Raw genomic sequence first — 22,318 nt, forward strand, 5'->3', positions numbered from 1 at the left:
TTGGTCCTATGTGTCCATTCAGATCTCCATGCCAATTGGCAATGATCCATGAAACTCTTGTATCATATCATCCATATAACACACAATGTATTCAGTCTTAGGATATCTTAGGTGTCAATCTAATGTGCCTATTAAGATTTTCATGCCATGTAGTTGCTATCCTTGTAACAACTACTCTATAATACTCACATTTCATATAATATATTGAGTCAAATTAGACTCCTATTCATTATAATAAAATTTATTTTGGCAAAATTCTTTGAGTATTCTTGTACTATTCTTTTCATTATATTTCATGTAAATGGTATGATTAAAGTGATGCCTTCAAATTGAATCTATACTTTGTGTCGATGTACATATCCACATACATTTCGATATCAACGCTTATGTGTGTTTACAAAAGTGTAAACATCTCTTAATGCCATGTTGATTTGTATGGCATATTGGTGATTACTAGACAAACTTAAAATGCATATTATTTAGGGGTTAATACATACTTCTTTACATCTAATGCGTAGGTTATAATCCTTGAGAGAAGAACAAGCATTATCTCGACAGAAGTACATAATATAAAAGATGAAGTCTAAGGGAATTGGATCACTGATACTACGTATCATTTCTTGTCTTGGGTACATATGCGTCCAAGTATGAAGGGAGCTTTTAGGGTGAAAGCATCTACAATTGCAGATGTATCAAAGCACTAGAAGGGTAAAATTTTAGCTCTCAGACAAAGGAATGTTGATACTCACCTTGTAACATAGATGTTTGCACAACATGTATCCATGCAAAAAAAAATACATATTGCGCCTATTGTACCCTTTCAATGAAACGTTGCAAACAGTAACTATTTGTAACTCATTGAGAATGAAAAATTTCATGATGTTTATGTAACAACTTGTCTCGTATTTACAGAAGTATACCCTTCGGATTGCTGTGAGTGGCAAAATGTTGAGAGTTTCACAAGTTCTTTTAAGTGTTACCACCTTAAAATTGATAGATTTCTCTTTGAGGGGCGTAGAGCTAAGCAACTTGCAGAGGACCTTGTTTTTTTCTATGACTCCAAATGCATATTGCCCAAGGGGGGTCGAGAATATGGAACCCTTGAGTCTATGCACACATTGAATCTCAATAGCATAGAATGGCCATTGTGTAGTAGCGACATTTTGCACATGTGTAGCACAAAAATTTCAGCAAACATATTGAATTATATGAAGTCAAGCATCGGCTCAAAGAATGTACATCTAAGCTTGTTCATACCTATGACAATTTTTGCACTCATGTTTAAGGATTATAAGGGTTTGAGACATACCAAAAGCACATATGTCAATAAAAGTGCATCAGAGGATTATGTAACAAGGATTCTAGGCAAAACATGGACATAAAAAATGACTCACAATCCTGACACAATGGCCCTGTCGAGTCACGATAAGAGACATGGCTTTCAAGTAAATTTTTTCTCTCTTACTTGACTATTATCTTACTTTGGGATGAATCGGCTAACTTTCCTTTCCAATTACAGGTACATTGTTACATGACATACTTTATGCCTAGTGTTCAAGTATTGTAGATGGAGGATACTCAAGGATAAATGGTTGTGCCTTGATTAAGAAATGCATGAAAGTGCAGCTGTGGATGTTACTGTCATTTGTGAGGGTCGCAAGCCCTAAGTGTTGCAAATGGAGGATGATTGGCCCTTGAGTATAATGAGCGAGGAAATTACAATGTTAATACAGAATCCACCTGTTAGCTTCTATTTTAAACTAGATGGTAGGAAAATTCAAAGCCGAGCTGAGGATACTATTACCAGTGAAAAGTGTGTGGCTCCATATATTTTAGAAACTGTAGAGTCTCCCTAAAAATCCCAACACAACAAGTTGTAATATCCAACACCTATAAATTTTCAGATTTTTTTGGCCAATAGAATATTGTCGCTTGCAAATTTTTAATATTTAAAAATTATAGTATTTATGAAAAATTATACACTTTTCACCTCAACACATTTACATATGCATGTAAACTTTACAAAGACGTAAGTAAAGCCATAACTAAATATCATATGCGAACAACCCTTAATGGTTTAAAACTTAAGGTTTTTAAGGTAGAACTAGTTTAGTTCTTGTTTCATTATTTCATTTCACACTTTCTCTCTTCATCTCTTTATATCCACCACATCCCTCCTACCTGCTACGATGGATGCTCATGTACACTTTGATAAGTGGATCCACGAGACTATCTTTGCCAACCAGGGTGACAAGATATTTCAGGTTTTCTCTAAGAACTTCAACCTTGAAAGCATGCTCTCATCACTAGATCCCCCCCTTCAGGTTTTGGAAGACTTTGTGAGCACCATTGCTACCTATACATACTCCATCGAGGGATCCGACATGACTTGGGTGCCTCTAGAATAGCTCACAGTATTTTAGGCAGGGGAAGAATCACCAAAAAGTGGTGAATAGGTGTCTAGCCCATGTGGATCCTTCACACAGAGTATGCACTATTCCGATGGGCAGTGCACCAGGTACAACACCTTTGGATCTCGTGGAGCGTGATTGCATATTGGCAATTTACCTCCTTGCATTGGGTACATCCCTAGAGGAGGAGAGCGATGAAGATACAAACTCCAGAGGTTGTTGCTATCACATACACGAGAGAAGAACCAATTGAAGAGCTCATCAATGTTGAAGAGGAACATCGGGTGGTGGCAGAGCAAGGGTTGACTCTCATGGTGCCATCTTCTTCAGAATAGACACAAGTCAACAAACCCAACCTTGCCTCCTTGACACCCATTGAAGTAGATGGTGTACAATACTTGCTTCTATCAGATGTGCTACAATACTTGGAAATGAAGGAAGAAGAGTTGTTTTCCATCCTAGTCAGGGATTCGATGGAAGACCTGATCGATTATGATTACATGGATGTGCATCTGATGATGGCAGAGATTGGAAAATATGATGGCACAATATTAGATATAGTGAGTGCCATCATAGCAGCATAGGAGCATATTATCTCGATTGACAAAGATTACCTTGTGCTGTCGGATGCTAAATTTGAGGCACTAATGCATGATCTATTCCGATCAAGGCCCTAGCTTTCTACCAAGGAGTTTGCAGATCTCTCTGCCCAAAGAGGTGTCTTATTGACAAACAAGGAAATGAAGATACAAGATGAGCTAGAGAAGGTGAGATTTCTTACTACCATATATTTTTATGCGACGAAACTTGAGGGTTGGGGGTGTCAGGTTCCTCCAAGTCCACCAGTGAAATCTTGGCCAAAAATGATGCCTACAGCAGCTGCCCTGTCCAAAGTCTGGCGTCTAGGGCCACAGACACCGAACTTTAGACACTTCGGACAAGATTTCACCGGTGGACTCTGGGGACCCGACGCACCCTACCGTCAAGTTTTTTTTCTTTTTGATAACTCTAGGTTAGCCGCTAAATATATTGTTTGATTTGAATTTGTAATTTAGGACATATTGTATATAGATGAGTTTGCATCAAGGCAAGGAGGAGCTTGGCATGTGGATCAATGGAAGGATTTAGCTCTAAAGGAGTACATTGGCAACCTTGTTGCAAACTTGGTGGTCTTCCATAAGAACTGCTCACTAGGAGGGCAAGAAATAATCATGAAAATTTGAGCTTTGACCAAGTTGGGAGCTTTTCGAGGGATACATGTGATATCTAGCTTGGAGAAGGTGGTGTTAATCAAGCGGTCAAGGCTTCTTTACTTGTTTGACCAAATGGTGGTGGAGCAATGTGTGTGCTTGCTACATTAGGTGACCTTGCTAAAGTGCCAGATCCACTTCTCCTAGAGAAGGAGCTGAAAGAGGAGCCCATCATTTTTGAAGCAAAGAAGGAACTTATATTTTCATCAAAAGCTGGCCCCTCTCGAGTGATGAAAAAGCCAAGGAACAATTGAGAGTTTTTGTTGACGATCAACTTTTTGTATCTACCATCACTATCAACCATTGCATGTTTTTCCTATTGAAATTGACAGTGCTGATAAAAACTGTAAGTAAGAATTGAAAATATAGCGAAGATGCATAGTCAATGTTGAGAGCCAAGGACAACAGTAAAAATTTAATTCATATTTTAAGGGCGCATACAATAGTTTTGCACTGGGACATAGTCATATATCCAATGCACGAGGATAACAATATGCTTTTAAAAAAAACATTACAAATTGTGTTCATTCCATTGGAACGAATGCATCCTTCACTTCTTGAAGATTTCTTACAAGTTGGAAGTCCTTGGGAGTTATAGTTATGCACTTCGCATGTATTGCACAATGCTGAGTATCCGTCATCAAGTCACCTAAAAAGGCCTTTGCAACACAGTATAGAGCATGAAGGCATTCTTTTGTGAAGCGATCAAGTCTATCCTGACCTTGTGCCAACAACCGCCTCCTACTTTCTGTGTGGTAGAGGTCTTGCACAATCTCGTGAACAAGTCTCGAGAAGCTCGCCTTGGGAATGATGAGATCAAAAGAGCATTGATACCTCCTAATTTCTCTCAAGGCCATTGTACCTGGCTTCCACTTGTGTTTCTTGTGGGGATGCTGAGGAGGAACCTTGTGAGGGCAGCTTGAGGAAGGTGGGTTAGGTTGAGAAGGGGGTGCATCTGAGCTAGTAGATGCTCCAAGGGGCGGAACACGATACACGTCTCTAAGCAGAAACTTATTTGCCACTACCTTAGACCTACCCTAAATTGTAAGACTCATTCACATAGATGCACACTCTCTCTTTCTCTCTTAAACTATGAATTGCATTCACACTGAACACATGGTTCATCTTACTATCTTAGCTCTCTTCAAACCCATTTGCTGCCTTGTCAAAGCCTTGTTTCTAGCCACTGTGCATGCGTTTCTTTGGCACTTGAGGCTTCATAACGCACTCTTTTAGTGGCACGATGTGATTCCATCATGTCTGCAGTCGATTCATCAGCACTTTTATTTGCTCTCTATTGTGAGAGTTTAGCTTCATCTGCTACTGTAATCATATACCACCAAGATACCAATTGGATCATTGGATTGCTACCTTTCACCCCTCCACCATGATCAACGTTTCTTTGGTATGCCCCACACTTTATCCAATGTGAATTTTCCATCCCTTGTATGGGAACCAAATTCCAATGCTTTCCTTTTCTGCAAAGTATGACACATGTGCCTTAAGGATATGCTACAAAGACACTATCACACATGAGTAAAACTATGCTCAACAATTTATACAATTCATACAATTTTAAAATATTAACTTAGTACCCACCATGTAATGTGTGATAGAGCTTTTGCCCCACGCTTCCACCATGTTTTCATAGAAGCTATGCACAACATTGTTAAATTCTTGCTTATCTTCATTGTTAAACACCATCTTGCAAAGTAAGGGAGCCAATTTGTTAAGACTTATCCAAACCTTAGCTTTGGCCAACCTTGTTTTTCCTCCATTACTTCAATCAGGAACTGCAAAATGTAACTTTTTCCACCCATTGTAGTATTGCGGCCTACGAACCATGACATTCCCTTCCTCATTGATGGATACTGACAGAAACTTCCTAGCCTTTGCTCCTCCAAAGCAAGGCTTTTTTGACAAGTTACCAGAATTTCATGATCTCTTCTCATCTTTTTCAATCATCACTTGATGATTGTGTAGCCCAATTTTCGATAGCACCCACTCCACATTCCTACATGTTGCAATGGCTTTTTTTTCTGGTTGCATCCTATAAGCAACGAAAATGTATTCATATACAAGTTTCTCCATGATTCTGACAAAAGCACGCAATGAACAAATGTAAATATGATCCACTGGAATGTTGGGGGTAGGCTTCCAAGTGGGATCTTCTCTATTGCATGTCGGTGCAGCACTTGTCACCCTTTGTCAATTCTTCTTTCCATCTTTTCCTTCCACCCTCTCTGTCAAGCAATATAGGCATGGATTCTTTGTATTTGCACCATCAGAGATTCCACACATACATTTTAAAGTTTTCAAGTCTTCTGCAAGATGCCATTCAACCAAGTATTGACCATACCCTTCAACCGAGAGCATCTCACCATATTCCTAGTGATTGATGATGCTTGGAATGCTTGTGTGCATAAAGAACAACTGTAGCACCTCAAATGTTTCCTTAGGAACTTCAAATGTAGCGAGCCACCACACATGGTGCTCGGATTGAACACTAAAGTTCCCTAGGTTGTTGTTGTTGAATTGTAAAGCTCTATTCATCAGAGTTACACTAGCTCTTTCAAGCTTTACTGTAACGTGTCCGCTTCTCCAATCACGGGACACATCTTAGCAGTCCATCGAGAGATATATCTAGAAGACGTCTCCTGGCACTCCCAAGAAATGACACGGGGTTTGCCAACTAGGGTCTCTCGAGTTGCGGAACTTATCCGATCGTTCCCACTAGGATCGACCTGAAGTCCGACTTTGCCATCCTTCCTTAATTATCCCTTTACGAAAACAACCACAGCTGAAGCACCCAGCTTAAAAACAATCATTAGGGAAAACATCCCTTTTGTTTCCATGGCAATCAGTCATCTCAGACCCAACCATGCAACCATCAAACACACCCCACTTGGGTTAACATCCAAAACCACATTAACAAACATTTGAATGCACGCCCTCTTGCTTCAAGGCATCGCAATCCCATTGCATGTACAATTAGAATTTAACTTGGATGTATCAAAACACTTGCTCAAGGGACTTACAACCTTTTCAAACAACCAAGCATAACTTGGGTCAACAATCCATTTAGGGTTAGGTCACCATCTTCAATTAAGCTAGGAGCGTATCCATTTGCAATAGTCCACAGCATGATCGATAAAACAATTCGCAGGCAATTATACTTATTCCTAATGCATCAGATCTCATGAAAATCTAGGTTTCTATCCATTAGAAACTATCATTGCATGTGTTTCTTTTAGTCATGATCGCGAAGCATGAATTCTAAATGACTATTCATGCACTGAACTGGTTTAAAAGCTATTATTTTATGTGAAATAATGCAAAAACCTTATCATTTTATGTGTGTAAAAGCTATCATTTCATGCATATAAACTTATGCGAATGCCATACTCTATCATTTTGCGCATACAAACTAGCGCCTAAGACTCGTCTACGTTTCATGGTCGTAGCTAACCCCTTCATTTCTTTCATGAGAAAAAAAACGTAATTAATTACAAAGCTTAAAGAACTCGGGTTTGATTTGTGATCATAGGGGCATTCGTCACATTGGTCGCTCCGCTTGCCTCTCCCGCATTACCAGTACCAATGGTAGCTTTGGCACCTACGCTTCCCGCAACTTTCTTCTTGGGAGCCATTTGCCCCGCGGAGATTGGATAGTCTGGATTTCAGGACGATAGGCTTGGGTAGGAAGGGTCATTAGATGGGGGTCCTTCGCCAAAAGGGTGGCTTCATGAACGCGACTCTTCGAGGCTACACACCAACTCTCACTCCCTCTCTTTCTTTCTCTCTCTCTCCTTCTCTTCTTCTCTCCCTCTCTTCTTCCTTTCCTTCTTCTTTTCCTCCTCTTCTCCTTCCTTCTCTCTCCTCCTCTTCTTCTCTCCTTCTTTCTCACCCCTCCTCTTCTTCTTCTTCCACTTCTTCTCTCTCTTCTCTCCCTCTTCTCTCTCTTCTTCTTCTCTCCCTCTTCCTCCTCTTCCTCTTCTACCTCTTCTCCTTCTCTTCTCTCCTACTTCTCTCCTACTTCTCTCCCTCTTCCTCCTCTACTCTCTCTCCCTTGTTCTTTCTCCTTCTCTCCTTCTACTTCTCTCCCATCTTCCTCTCTTCCTTTCCTTCTTCTTTTCCTCCTCTTCTCCTTCCTTCTCTCTCCTCCTCTTCTTCTCTCCTTCTTTCTCACCCCTCCTCTTCTTCTTATTCTTCTACTTCTTCTCTCTCTTCTCTCCCTCTTCTCTCTCTTCTTCTTCTCTCCCTCTTCCTCTTCTACCTCTTCTCCTTCTATTCTCTCCTTCTACTTCTCTCCCTCTTCCTCCTCTTCTCTCTCTCCCTCCTTCTCTCTCCTTCTCTCTCCTTCTCTCCTACTTCTCTCCCTCTTCCTCTCTTCCTTTCCTTCTTCCTTTCCTGCTCTTCTCCTTCCTTCTCTCTCCTCCTCTTCTTCTCTCCTTTCTCACCCCTCCTCCTCTTCTTCTTCTTCTACTTCTTCTCTCTCATCTCTCCCTCTTCTCTCTCTTCTTCTTCTCTCCCTCTTCATCTTCTACCTCTTCTCCTTCTCTTCTCTCCTTCGACTTCTCTCCCTCTTCCTCCTCTTCTCTCTCTCCCTTCTTTCTCCTTCTCTCCTACTTCTCTCCCTCTTCCTCTCTTCCTTTCCTTCTTATTTTCCTACTCTTCTCCTTCCTTCTCTCTCCTCCTCTTCTTCTCTCCTTTCTCACCCCTCCTCTTTTTCTTCTTCTTCTACTTCTTCTCTCTCTTCTCTCCCTCTTCTCTCTCTTCTTCTTCTCTCCCTCTTCCTCCTCTTCCTCCTCTTCCTCTTCTACCTCTTCTCCTTCTCTTCTCTCCTTCTACTTCTCTCCCTCTTCCTCCTCTTCTCTCTCTCCCTCCTTCTTTCTCCTTCTCTCCTACTTCTCTCCCTCTTCCTCTCTGATCACATGGTGCAGCTTGCTGGCGGAAAAGGGGGGTTTCACGGGGACACAGCTTTGCTGGCTAAAAAGGGGGCAAGGTTTCTCTCCAAGAGGGGGGGAGAGTTTTCCCGATGGAAGCCCAAGGGGCATGATCACCAGGACAGAGGGGAGGAATGATGTCGTCACGGCCTAGGGTGGTGGCGCAGTTTGCTAGCGCGTAGGTCTCATAGCTCTGAGGTCGGGGGGGACTTCTGTCTACTGACGTCGGGAGGAGGGGGCGCAGCTTCGCTGGACGAGGGAGGAGGGAAGCTTTATAAGGAGGGAGGGGGAGTGGCAAGACGGTGCCACCCGCCACTTGGGGGCTACATGCCCCCCATCTCCCACACTTCACCCCCTCTCTCTCTCCCTCTCTCTCCTCGCCATGCACATGGCAGGGGGAGAGAGAGGGAGAGATAAAAAAAATTGAAAAAAATTTAAAGGGGGGATTCCTATGGGGGGGGGATAGTATGGGGGTCACGGGGAGGGGGGGAATGTTACATTCTCTCCCCCTTAGAGGAATCAAGATGTCCTCATCTTGAGAGAAACTAGGGGAGACAAGCACAATTGGGGCTTATAGCCTATGGGTTAGGGCCCATCATGCTTTCGCTGCGCTACTTTGATTACTCAAATTCTCAACTCAAAATAACAACTTGTCACAACTCATACGATTCAATAGGATTTATTCCAAGTACAAGACTTATTACCTCAAGAAGATTTTCCTAGGGTATCTAGTCATCCTCAAAGGTTACAATAGGCTCCAAGCCTTCATCATCATATGGTTTATAATATGAGCCAAAAGTAGAGTTTAGACGGCTTCGTTTGACCGTACGTTCCTGATTCTCAAGGTCCAACTCAGGACAATCTATTTGGATGTGTCCTAGTTCATTGTAGTGGAAACATCAATGGTTGGGACATCTCTTATGGATGTGTCCTATCTCTTCGCACTTGTGGCATCTCTTGTCTTGATCTTGTGAGTCATCTTCATCATAGATGCCTGATTTAAGTTCTTGGACAATTGGATTCGCTCGGAGTACTGCATCTTGCAAGTCCGTTGGGCGCATTGATTCCAATCGAGTGTTTATGGGTGGATTCAACCCAACACAGAATTTTGACACTTGTTGTGTTGGGGGTGCATACTTTAGGAGTGAAACAAAATTTGAATAATATGCTTCAAGAGATAATCCTAGCTGCTTCAAGTCATAGAATTCATTCATCTTGGCATATACCTCCCTCCCACAGCTTCCTTAAGCCTATCCCAAGTGACTATCCCCTCCGAGATCGCTTGGTCTCTGCACCATTGTTTCCACCAAAGTCTCGCTTCGCCTGTAAGATTAGGTTTGGCGAGCATGGCTTGGTTAGCAGATGGAGTTCCTGCTACCTCAAAATAGTCCTCCATGGACTCAATCCAGATCTCGGCATCAGCTTGAACAGTCCTTCCCTTGCCATCAAACTCGGGTGGCTTTATTTGCTTGAGAAGGAACTTCTTCTCTTGTATGTCAGCATTCGTGGGTGGAGAAGGTGCCTGACAATCAAACCATGCCACTTAGGTTATTTTTGCTTAGGATATGTCTATGAACTAAACATTAATCAATCATAAATCATTATGAAGTTTTGCTCTGATAGCAATTGTAACATGCCCGCTTTTCCAATCTCGGGACACGTCTTAGTAGTCCATCGAGAGATATATCTAGAAGACGCCGCTTGGCACTCCCAAGGAATGACACGGGGTTTGCCAACTAGGGTCTCTCAAGTCTGCTCCGCAACGGAACTTATCCGACCGTTCCCACTAGGATCAACCTGAAGTCTGACTTTTCCTAACATTTCTTGTTAACATTTCCTTTAAGGAAAGCTCTCAGCTAACCAAGACCACCCTTCCGTAGGATAGACCTATCGGTCACATCCACCACGCTTCCCTCAAGGGTTGTTTTAGTTATCTAATTACCTACCACATTATGTTTGACATATAAAAGAAACTTCCTTAATTAATCCATTAATCACAAGTTCCTTTACGTAATTTAGGCCACAGACACGAAGACAAGATAAAACAAGATCAGATCTCATGAAGGTCCAGGTTTCTATGCATCGGAAACTATCATTGCATGTGTTTCTTTTAGTCATGATCGCGAGCATGCATTCTAAATGACTATTCATGCACTGAACTGGTTTAAAAGCTATTATTTTATGTGAAATAATGCAAAAACCTTATCATTTTATGTGTGTAAAAGCTATCATTTCATGCATATAAACTTATGCAAACCCCATACTCTATCATTTCGCGCATGCAACCTAGCGCCTAAGACTCGTCCATGTTTCATGCTTATAGCTAACCCCTTCATTTCTTTCATGAGAAATAAAATGTAATTAATTACAAAGCTTAAAGAACCTGGGTTTGATTTCTGATCATAGGGGCATTCATCATGTTGGTCGCTCTGCTTGCCTCTCCCGCATTACCGCTACCAAGGGTAGCTTTGGCACCTACGCTTCCCGCGACTTTCTTCTTGGGAGCCATTTGCCCCTTGGAGATTGGACAGTCCTGACCTTGACGGATTTTAGGACGATAGGCTTGGGTAGGAAGGGTCGTTAGATGGGGGTCCTTCGCCAAAAGGGTGGGTTCACGAATGCGACTCCTCGAGGCTACACACCAACTCTCACTCCCTCTCATTCTTTCTCTCTCTCCTTCTCTTCTTCTCTCTCTTCTCTCTCTTCTCTCTTCTCTTCTCTTCTCTTCTCTTCTCTTCTCTTCTCTTATCTTCTTCTCTCTCTCTCTCCTCTTCTTCTTCTACTTCTTCTCTTCTTCTTCTCCTTCTCCTTCCTTCACTTCTTCTCTCCTTCTCTCCTCCCCTTCCTCTCTTTTCTCTCTCCTTCTCTTCTTCTCTCCCTCTTCTCTTCTCCTACTCTCTCTCTCTCCTTCTCCTCTTCTCTCTCTCTCTCCTCTTCCCCCCTTCTCTTCTTCTTCTTCTACTCTCTTCTATCCTTCTATCTCTTCTACTACTTCTTCACTTCTTCTCCTTCTCTCTCTCTCCTCTTTCTCTCCTTCCCTTCCTCTCTTCTCTCTCTCCTCTTCTTCCTTTCCTTCTTCTTTTCCTCCTCTTCTCCTTCCTTCTCTCTCCTCCTCTTCTTCTCTCCTTTCCCTGCACTTGGCACTTCTACAATGGAACACTTCATCCATAATATTCTGCCAACAGCAAGATGTGGACCTAGCCTTGCATTTCTTTTCATCAGGACAGCAGTTGGCTTCTTGGTTTTACTACAACCAGTTACAAGATGTCACTCTCTCCTGCTGTGATGAGCACAGAGCAACACAAACTCTGTATTTTCTTAAAAGGTAATGATTACTTATTATCCCATCAGCTTCTTTAGGCTGTACTCGCAAAAAATAGAAACTGGTAAAATACAGTGTTGACCTCCAAAACTGATCATTGCATCATAGGCAAAGATCCTCCTGCAGCTCAAGTCTGTTGCTCCAGCTGTAACAAAGTTTCTAGCGTAAAATTTCTGATTCCTCCCGCATAAAAATCCCCTCTTGGGAAGAGATCATTGTTAGAATTAAGGAAAAAAAAATTAATTATTCCCTCCTTCCCCCAGCCGACTATTGTGTTGGGGAAGAGGGAGGGAACGCGGGATGACTAAGCATCCCTGCTGGATGCCATGGAGGGGGCGAAGGCATCCATGATGCCGCGTGGGGGAGGGAGGATCCCCTCCCCTAAGCTATATAAGCTATGGGAGGAGAGTAGGAGGGGATGAGACGTCATGTTGCTGACACTGCCATCGAGAGAGAGGCCGAGATACTGCTGATGCTGCCATTGCGAAAGGGCGTAGGGCTGGCTGGAAGGAGGAGGAAACTTCGCGCTGCAGTCTAGAACCGCAGCTGAAGCCGCGCACGTCGTCCCGAGACGCTGAATCGGTCTGCTCCTGGCCGCCATCATTTCTCCAATAATCATCCTCTTATTTTTCCCCCCACGTGGTTACTAAAACCCCAGAAGCTTCCAAGAAGCTTCTTGGAAGCTTCTAAGGGGAGGAGCTAAGCCCCCCTTCATGTGGCCTCCTTAAAGCCTTCCTTTAGAAGGTCTTTTACACCCCTTGTTTCCCCCATTTTTCCCGTGGGGTCCCATCCGAGCTTGTGAAAGGCCTTTAAGCCCCCTTCCCGTGGCTTTAATAAGCCTTACTCTTGAAAGATCTTAAAACTATCCCCTCCCCGAGGATTTAAACCCCATTCCCGTGGGTTTTCCCCACCCTCGGAATTCAAAGGCCCTTAATCCTTTCTTGTGGGCCTCCTTCAAAGCCCCTTTTCCGTGTTGTCCCATCCAAGCCTTTATAAGGTCATTAAGTCTTCCCCCCCCTCCCCCCCCCCTCGCGCTCTTACACAAGGGTTCATCTTCACCTTAGGTCCCTTAGAACCCCCTTACTATTGACCTTCACAAAAACCCTTTTTCCCCTTAGGTTCCCCACAAGTTCCCCTTTAGACAAATTTAAGCAGGAAAAAACCTATAAAGCTTTCTAAAGCCAACTCTAAAAGACAGTGCAATCGGTCACAAAGGGAGTTTTGCATTCGAAGAAGATCGGCCAAGATCATAAATCCACGTCCAAGACGAAAAGGCTGCATTCGCGATGACTCCTAAGAAAGCACAAGGCGCAACCGCAGGAGGATCGTCTCCTAACATCCATGTGGACATTTCACCACAAGTCCAGGTTCTTCTTCCTAAATTTGATTAACATCGTAATATTTCAACTATGCATGGATCATTTGAGGAATAAGGATACATGTTTTTTCAAGTGAAAATACTTTGGCTAATAGATCACAATTGAGGGATTCGATCATTAGTATTTTTCAATAAAACGAACAAAATTAAAGTGGGCATAAGATTTCTATGCATTTCTAGCAAGTTGTTTTTATGCATTGCAAAGGAATGAAATTAGATTAATTAATGTCCATTTTTACAAAATGGAATTATGATAGTACACTTCGATTAAGCATGGAAGGAATCAACCGCATATCGCATTATTGAACATCTTTTCGAAATAATTCTTAAAGAAAGTTACTAGCAATCGTAGGAAATGGCTAGGGCTACATGAAGAAGATTTAACTCTAGGCAAGTGGCCTAAAAACTTAAATCAACGAAAGGGTGTGTAAGTTCAGCATACGACAAATTCATTCGGAAAAGAAAGTAGAAAAAGGCTGCATGTTAAAACATAAAATCCTAAAGCTTAGTAGCATGAATCTTGTTTGCATGTTATAGGATGATCAATTGGAATTATGCTATAACTTAACCTATGCTTTGATCTTAACCCGAAAAGTTAGGGTTTGTAAATCAACTTATACATAGACAATGAATCATGTGGTTACAGAAATGGTAGCGTAATTATCTTCAAGAATAGACAAGTTAAATTGGTTTAAACCTAAACACCTAAAACCGTGAGGTACTCTTTTAGGAAGGGGTTAATTCAATGCAACTAGGGTTAGCACATTGAGGACATTACCTAGTCGCTCGTATTACCAAAGCTAAAACTCCGATACCCTAAAGACTTGCCCACATTCACGGAATGTAGGGACATTGGAACATACTTGCGAGAAGTGGTCTAGGGTTTTTCCTAAGAATCTCTCACTAAAAAGTTGAAACTCGGAACCCTAGGACCGACAATGTCAACCTGATGCAATCAGGAACAAATTGTTATATCTAATCATGATACCGTGATTAGAAGACACTGTTGATGGGTAGAATAATCCCATAGTTGATGCAACACTTGTGCAACAAGTTACAGAGTCGCATGATCTTGTGATTTGATCACAAGGGAATGGCCAATTCCTCGGAATGAGATTGGCAGATTCTTATGCAAGTTTATCTTGCAAGAGGATGAATAATTGTCCTGATATAATACCTTTCTTGGGTAAAGTGACCAAGATTCGGGGATTAGATATTTGCTCGGAAGCAAAAGACCAATTAGTGAATTGGAATAACATATTCACTGCTAATAGAACTTAAGATTTTGATTAAGTCGGATTAATAGGGTACGGCCCTAACCCAATGATATAGAGTTAACAAACAAACCCTTGGGAATCTTGCCAAGTCACAATTGATCTCGGATCGAGTGTTGGATGCATTCGGAAAGAAGGATTCACTCCTTAGCAGTTGGCCAAAAATTAACAACCAATGGAAATGATTGTGCTTATAACAGTTTTAAGAGCACTGTTTTGTTTTGTTTGCTCAAAGAATTAAAGGATGAAAAGATATCTAATGCTTCAGGTTGAAGGCCTGAAGAGAGAGGCAGCTTTAGTTACCCACGACTGCCTACCTGACCCTAACCAAGGGGGTTGTTAACCGCGCTGGGAAGGTGGACCGAACCCGCTGCGAGAGGTCTCTCCATTGAGCACTACTTGGAGCAGGAGGACGCTTGGGTGCCAAAGGGGGCTTTCGCCATAAATCCCTCGCCTTTCGAGCCCTGCATAAGAGGCCAACATGACTCGGGATTGGATCTTGAGGTCCGCATACTAGTCTATGGGTGGAATCTTGGATTAGTAATCCTTGTGGATTACTGGATAGCCTTCGAACGGATTATGGATAAGCCTATGGGCTGGACTTTATGTATTTCAAAGATAAATATGATAACCTTTTGAAAAGGAACTTGTTTGACATTGCTTTTCTATGTCAAGTGCTATGATTACATGAAGGAACTGGTGCCTAACGGACTAATTAAGGAAGCTATTTGATGCATGTCCAACTAAATGTGATAGGTAATTAGATAACTAAAACAACCTGAGGAAAGTGCGGTGGATATGGCCATGGGTCCGTACTACGGATGGGTGGTCTCGGTTGGCCGAGAACTTTTCTCAATCATGATGGACAGCGAGAATATCGTTTCAAAGGATACGAATAGAAAAGGGGCGCTGACCTAGAGTCTAAGTTATAAATGATCCCGATTTATGCTGTTTTAGGGAAATGGAATGGGACTATGCCTTATGGCAGAGAGGTTGAGCTTCGCATCCCTCTCGGTTCCCATTCTGCTTGAACCAAGTGCAGCATGAATCTGCTTCGGACCTGGCGTTTCTATGTAAAGTAGTTCGCTCAGATTCAATGCTAGTTGCTGTTAGGAAATGACCAATAGGAAAAACCCTAATTCAGGTCGGGGTCCTAAGTGGGAACGGCCAGAATACTTCCGCTACGTGGCAGACGCGGAAAGTCCTAGATCGCAAACCCCGTAACATTCCATGGGAGTGCCGGGCGGAGCTTTCTAGACATCCTTTCCGATGGACTACTAAGACGTGTCCTGAAGATAACAGGCGGACACGTTATAGTTGGTATTAGAGCCAACCAACGAAGGATTTATTTTTAAGAAATATTAATAAAAAGAAGTAAAGCAAATGTTGCGATCTGAACATTTCCTTACTTTGGATGCTGTCTTGTAGAATTACGAAGCATGGAACAAGTTCTTAGTGTTCTGAGTCATGTGTATGATTGCGATGCATTCTCCGGATTATCGACAAAGGGTTGAGATGATGAACATCCTAGAGCGTATCTATAATCCATCACCTTTATACATGGAATGAAGATAGACGGGTGCCTCAGAAATCTACTATATAGCTGCCCACCGGTTTGCATATCTTCAGACCAACTAAAGAGGATCAAGTGGTTGGAAGACGTGAAAGTCGTGAAGCTGTTCATTTTCGTGGAAGTTCACGTAAACTCAACTCTACATATTCGAGGTCGGGGGGGTTGAGCTGAACTCATATGTATATGAGGAAGTGACCCGTGTAATCCCCGCTGACAAGATCAAAGTGTTGGGGCGCCATGAGAAGTATGAGTTCCAAAGGAAAGGATACCCTGATCTTCCAATGATTTACCGATTCCTAAAGATCCATGACCCGAAACCATACTATTATCCAGTTCCTGTAGATAAATGTAATGCAACATTATTCTCCCCAAACTAAATGTAAACAATTGGCTTATCATCGCAAGAAATGTTGTATTCCGAAAGGGCTATGTCCATATAAATACAATAAGACTTCTTTTTATCAAATGTCTATTTTGTTCATGAGAATTGATAAGAAGTTAAGTGGTTAGATTGCTTGGTTGAGAGCTGAAATGGAGATGAAATATAAATCGCAACAATTATCGAGTAATAACTTTAAGAAAAACTTTATCCAGGCACAACCCCAGGTACAAAATCCCAGTTTGCCTCCTACATCAAGTATTGCTGTAATCTAGGAGAATAACTTTCTTCTCAAGCAGATTAAGCCGCCCGAATTCGACGGGAGAGGCAGGTCCGTCCAAGCTGATGCTGAAATTTGGATTGAATCCATGGAGGATTACTTTGAAGTAGCTGGTACTACACCCGCCAACCAAGCTATGCTCGCCAAGCTGAAGCTCATCGGCGAAGCCAGGCTTTGGTGGAAGCAATGGTGCAAAGATCAAGGGATCGCAGAAGGATCCATTATATGGGAGAAGTTGAAGAAAGGCGTGCAAGGAAGATACTTACCACCTGCGTATCACATGCAGAAAATGAATGAGTTCTACGAGCTAAAATAGATGGGACTCACTCTTGACGCATACTATTCTAAATTCATCTCACTTCTTAAGTATGCGCCATAGATGGACATGACACAGCAGGTGTCAAAATTTTGTGCTAGTTTAAATCCACCAATGAATACCCGTCTTGAATCTATGCGCCCATCAGATCTTCAGGATGCTCTCGTTCGAGCTGCACCTATAATTCAGGAGGTGCAGGTTAGACCAAGGGGTAACAAAACTTTGTCTTATAATGACCCAAATAGAGGAGCATATAGGCCTCAAATGAAGAGAGTTCAAGGTCAAAATCAGGGACAAAGAAAGAAAGCAAGGATTAATAATGTCAACAACTTTGTTCCTACTCAAAGCAATGGCCGAAACCTCTGTTGTTTCCACTACAATGAGCCCGGTCATTTCAAGAGGCAATGTCCCAAGCTTGGAGGGGGACACTGCCAAGCACCTTTCCAAGGAACGGGCCGTGGTCAGGGAGCCACTACCCGAGGCAGAGGAAGAACCGCCTATGTTGCCAACAGGGAAATATGCGAAGAAGAAGAAGATCCGACCATGGAAGCAGAATTTGAAAAGGCGACAGTCCATGCTGCTCTTCACAAGAAAGGGCCAAATCGCCAGTTCTCGGTGATTTAGACACCATCATACTATCAAGGTAAAGGTTTCAAGACCTTGATTGATTGTGGCAGTACACATTCCTTTATCTCACTAGCTTGCGCAAAAAGATTAGGAATAGCCACAGTAGAAGCACCTATCTTGCTTGTGGAATTGGCAAATGGTCGTGAGGTGACTTGTACCAGGAAAACTGCTAAGGTGGAATTCTTTCTGGGAGGAAAGACGACTTTGATCAAATTCAGAGTCATGAATTTAGGCATCCATGAGTGTCTACTCGGAATGGATTGGCTTAAGCCTAATGACGCCCACATTCATTGTGGAAAGGGCCAAATTTCCTTTCAAAACTCTGAAGGGGAATTGGTCACAACTCAAGGTGAGGTTGGAAATCCAAAAATCCAATTGGCCAAAGCATCTCGGATCATAAAGGGAGTCAGAAGAGGACTACCTGTCTACTTGATTAAGCTCAACAAGTTAGATCAGAAGCAGGAGTCTAGTGAAGGACCTTCATGGCTAAAGGAATACGCGGACGTATTTCCTGAAGAGTTGACAGAACTTCCGCCTCAAAGAGAAGTGGATCATGAGATCAAGCTAGTACCAAGAGCTGTGCCAATTGCAAAGAGACCTTATAGAATGTCCATATCGGAAGCAATTGAGCTGAAGGAACAACTCAAGCAACTGCTAGATCAGGGATACATCTGTCCTAGTAGTTCACCATGGGGAACTCCAGTACTGTTCCAGAAAAAGAAAGATGGAACGCTTCGACTGTGTATTGATTACAGAGGGTTGAATCAATCAACTGTCAAGAATAAGTACCCTATTCCTAGAATAGATGAGCTTCTTGATCGTCTTTAGGGTGCGAAGATCTTCTCCAAGATTGATCTTAGGTCTGGTTACTATCAGATAAGAATCAAGGACAAAGATATCCCAAAGACGGCCTTCAGCACAATATATGGGTACTTTGAGTTCCTAGTTATGTCATTCGGACTTACGAATGCACCTGCCACTTTTAACAGGTTAATGCAGGATGTCTTTAGGCCATATCTTGATGACTTCATGCCCGTCTTCTTCAATGACACTTTAGTCTATTCCAAACAGGAGGAAGATCATGAACCGCAACTTTGGATTGTCCTTGAGACAATGAGGTCACACAAGCTGTATGCTAAGATGAAGAAATGTGCATTCTTCAAGCGTCAGATTGAATATTTGGGATTCATCGTATAAGTGAAAGGAATCTCAGTGGACCCAACCAAGGTCAGAGATGTGTTAGAATGGCCAATACCAACAACTGTTAAAGAAATACGTAGTTTTCTTGGATTGACAGGATGGTATAGGGTCTTCATAAAAAACTATGCTTTGATTGCAGCACCTCTGACGGACTTACTGAAGAAGCAAACTTCCATTGCATGGTCAACTCCCGAACAAACTAGCTTCGACAGATTGAGGTATCAGCACCTATCCTAAAGCTTCCAGACCTCAGAAAGGAGTTCGAGGTAGTAACTGATGCTAGCGCACTTGCCTTAGGATGTGTGCTCATGCAGGAAAGTCATCATGTAGCATACTCTTCAAGGAAGCTGAAGAGTCATGAGAAGAATTATGCTACACATGATCTAGAATTGTTAGCTGTCATCCATGCTCTAAAGCTTTGGAGACACTACCTGTTGGGTAACAAGTTTACTCTAGTGATTGATCATAAGAGTCTCAAGTGGATCTTTACCCAGAACGAGCTCAACATGAGGGAACGTCGGTGGATTGAAGTGCTGGAGGAGTATGACTTTGAAATCAAGTACTGACCTAGAAAGGAGAATGTAGTTGCCGATGCACTCAGTTGCAAGGCATTCCTTAATTCTCTAATCTTGCGAAACCCATCAACAACTAGATCTCTAGCCACAAAGGTATCCATGCCAAACAACCCAATACTTGAGTTAGCTAGAGAGGAAACATGCCATGATCCAGCCTATCAAAAGATGCTAAGGGAGATCTCTATCAAGGATCACGACCAAATGCTGCAGGCTAAGTATCATGAATTCTCTATCAATAGTGGACTTCTCTACTATAGGACTAGAGTATGTATACTGGCGAGCCAGTCACTTAAGCAAAAGATATTGTGGGAAGCTCATGATTCCCCTTTCTTAGGACATCCTGGCTATGCCAAGACTCTCAATGCAGTTAGGAAGAGCTACTATTGGGAGAGGCTTAAAGGTGACGTGCTCAAATATGTCACCGAGTGTTTGTCTTGTCAACGTATCAAAGCCGAACATGTCAAAATTCCAGGGAAGTTGCAACCACTTTGCATTCCCCAAATGAAATGGGAATTCATCAGTACGGACTTTGTGGTTGGCCTACCCCAAATTCAAGGAGGATACAACTCCATCATGGTTGTGGTTGACATGCTTACTAAGGTTGCACACCTTATTCCAATAAAGACAAACTATAAAGCCTCAGGCATTGCATGATTGTTTATCAAGGAGATATTAAAGGTACATGGACTACCCAGAAGAATCATTAGTGATCGTGATTCTCTCTTCACATCACACTTCTGGAGAGCCATCTTTGAAGCCATTGGGACTCAACTCTGTTTTAGCACAGCTTACCATCCCCAAATGGATGCCAAACAGAGCGAGTCAATCAAATCATCGAGGATATGCTTAGGGCATACTGCTGTCATGAACCAAAAAGGTGGATTCAATACTTACCTTTGGTTGAATTTGCCTACAATGCTTCTTACCAACAGAGCATTCAGATGACCCCTTTCCAAGCATTGTATGGTCATGACTATCGAAGTCCCCTAAACTTCTTAGATCCAACCTTGAGGGTTGAATCTTCAAGGCAGATGTTGGAAGAGATGGATGACCAAATAAAGTCAATAAGACAAGACATCCAAACCGCCAAGGATAGACAGAAAACATACACGAATTTGAAGCGTCAAGATAGAATCTTCAAGGAAGGAGATATGGTCTTCATTCACGTATGTCCAAAGAAGAGTTCTCTATCCTTAGGGAGATGCAAAAAGCTAAGTCCAAGGTATTGTGGACCATACAATATCCTCAAGTGCCTAGGACCTAATGCTTATGAACTGCAACTCCCTGAGAACCTAAAGGTTCATAATGTATTTCATATCAACCTATTGAAGAAGTATGTATCTAATCCTAACCATGTACTTGATGACCAACAAGTTGTAATGCCTAGTCAAGGAGTCCTTGAACTACGGCCTGGTGACAGGATCTTAGATGTTAGGGAGAGACAACTGAGATCCAGAACCTTGAGAGAATGCCTCGTCCAGTGGAAAGATTATCCCGAGGAGGATGCCATGTGGATAGATGAAAGCACTCTCAACCATCAATATCCCTAGTTTATCTCGAGATGAGGACATATCGATTCCTCCAAGGGGGAGAGAATGTAAAATTTCCCATTCCTCCCGCATAAAAATCCCCTCTTGGGAAGAGATCATTGTTAGAATTAAGAAAAAAAATTGTAATTATTCCCTCCTTCCCCCAGCCGACTGTTGTACTGGGGGAGAGGGAGGGAAGGCGGGATGACTAAGCATCCCTGCTGGATGCCATGGAGGGGATGAAGGCATACATGATGCCGCATGGGAGAGGGAGGATCCCCTCCCCTCAGCTATATAAGCTGTGGGAGGAGAGTAGAAGGGGATGAGCCGTCACATTGCTCACACTGCCGTCAAGAGAGAGACCAAGATACTGCTGATGCTACCATTGCGAAAGGGCGTAAGGCTGGCCAGAAGGAGGAGGGAACTTCGCGCTGCAGTCTAGAACCGCCGCCTAAATTCGCATATGCCGTCCCGAGACGCTGAATCGGTCTGGCTGCCATCATTTCTTCAATAATCATCCCCTTATTTTTCTCCCCACATGGTTACTAAAACCCCAGAAGCTTCCAAGAAGCTTCTTGGAAGCTTCTAAGGGGAGGAGCTAAGCCCCCCTTCATGTGGCCTCCTTAAAGCCTTCCTTTAGAAGGTCTTTTACACCCCTTGTTTCCCCCCTTTTTCCCATGGGGTCCCATCCGAGCTTGTAAAAGGCCTTTAAGCCCCCTTCCCGTGGCTTTAATAAGCCTTACTCTCAAAAGATCTTAAAACTCTCCCCTCCCCAGGGATTTAAACCCCATTCCCGTGGGTTTTTCCCACCCCCGGAATTCAAAGGCCCTTAATCCTTTCTTGTGGGCCTCCTTCAAAGCCCCTTTTCCATGTAGTTCCATCCAAGCTTTTATAAGCCCATTAAGTTTTCCCCCCCCCCTCGCGTTCTTACATAAGGGTTCACCTTCACCTCAGGGTCCCTTAGAACCCCTTTGCTATTGGCCTTCACAAACACCCTTTTTCCCCTTAGGTTCCCCACAAGTTCCCCTTTAGCCAAATTTAAGGAGGAAAAAGCCTATAAAGCCTTCTAAAGCCGACTCCGAAAGACGGTGCAATCGGTCACAAAGGGAGTTTCACGTTTGAAGAAGATCGTCCAAGATCATAAATCTACGTCCAAGACGAAAAGGCCGCATTCACGATGGCTCCTAAGAAAGCACAAGGCACAACCGCAGGAGGATCGTCTCCTAACATCCATGTGGACATTTCACCACAAGTCCAG

This window comes from Lygodium microphyllum, chromosome 4 (assembly GCF_053477565.2).
Source record: "Lygodium microphyllum isolate KBCC chromosome 4, Lygodium_microphyllum_v1.1.10, whole genome shotgun sequence".
Classification (NCBI taxonomy): domain Eukaryota; kingdom Viridiplantae; phylum Streptophyta; class Polypodiopsida; order Schizaeales; family Lygodiaceae; genus Lygodium; species Lygodium microphyllum.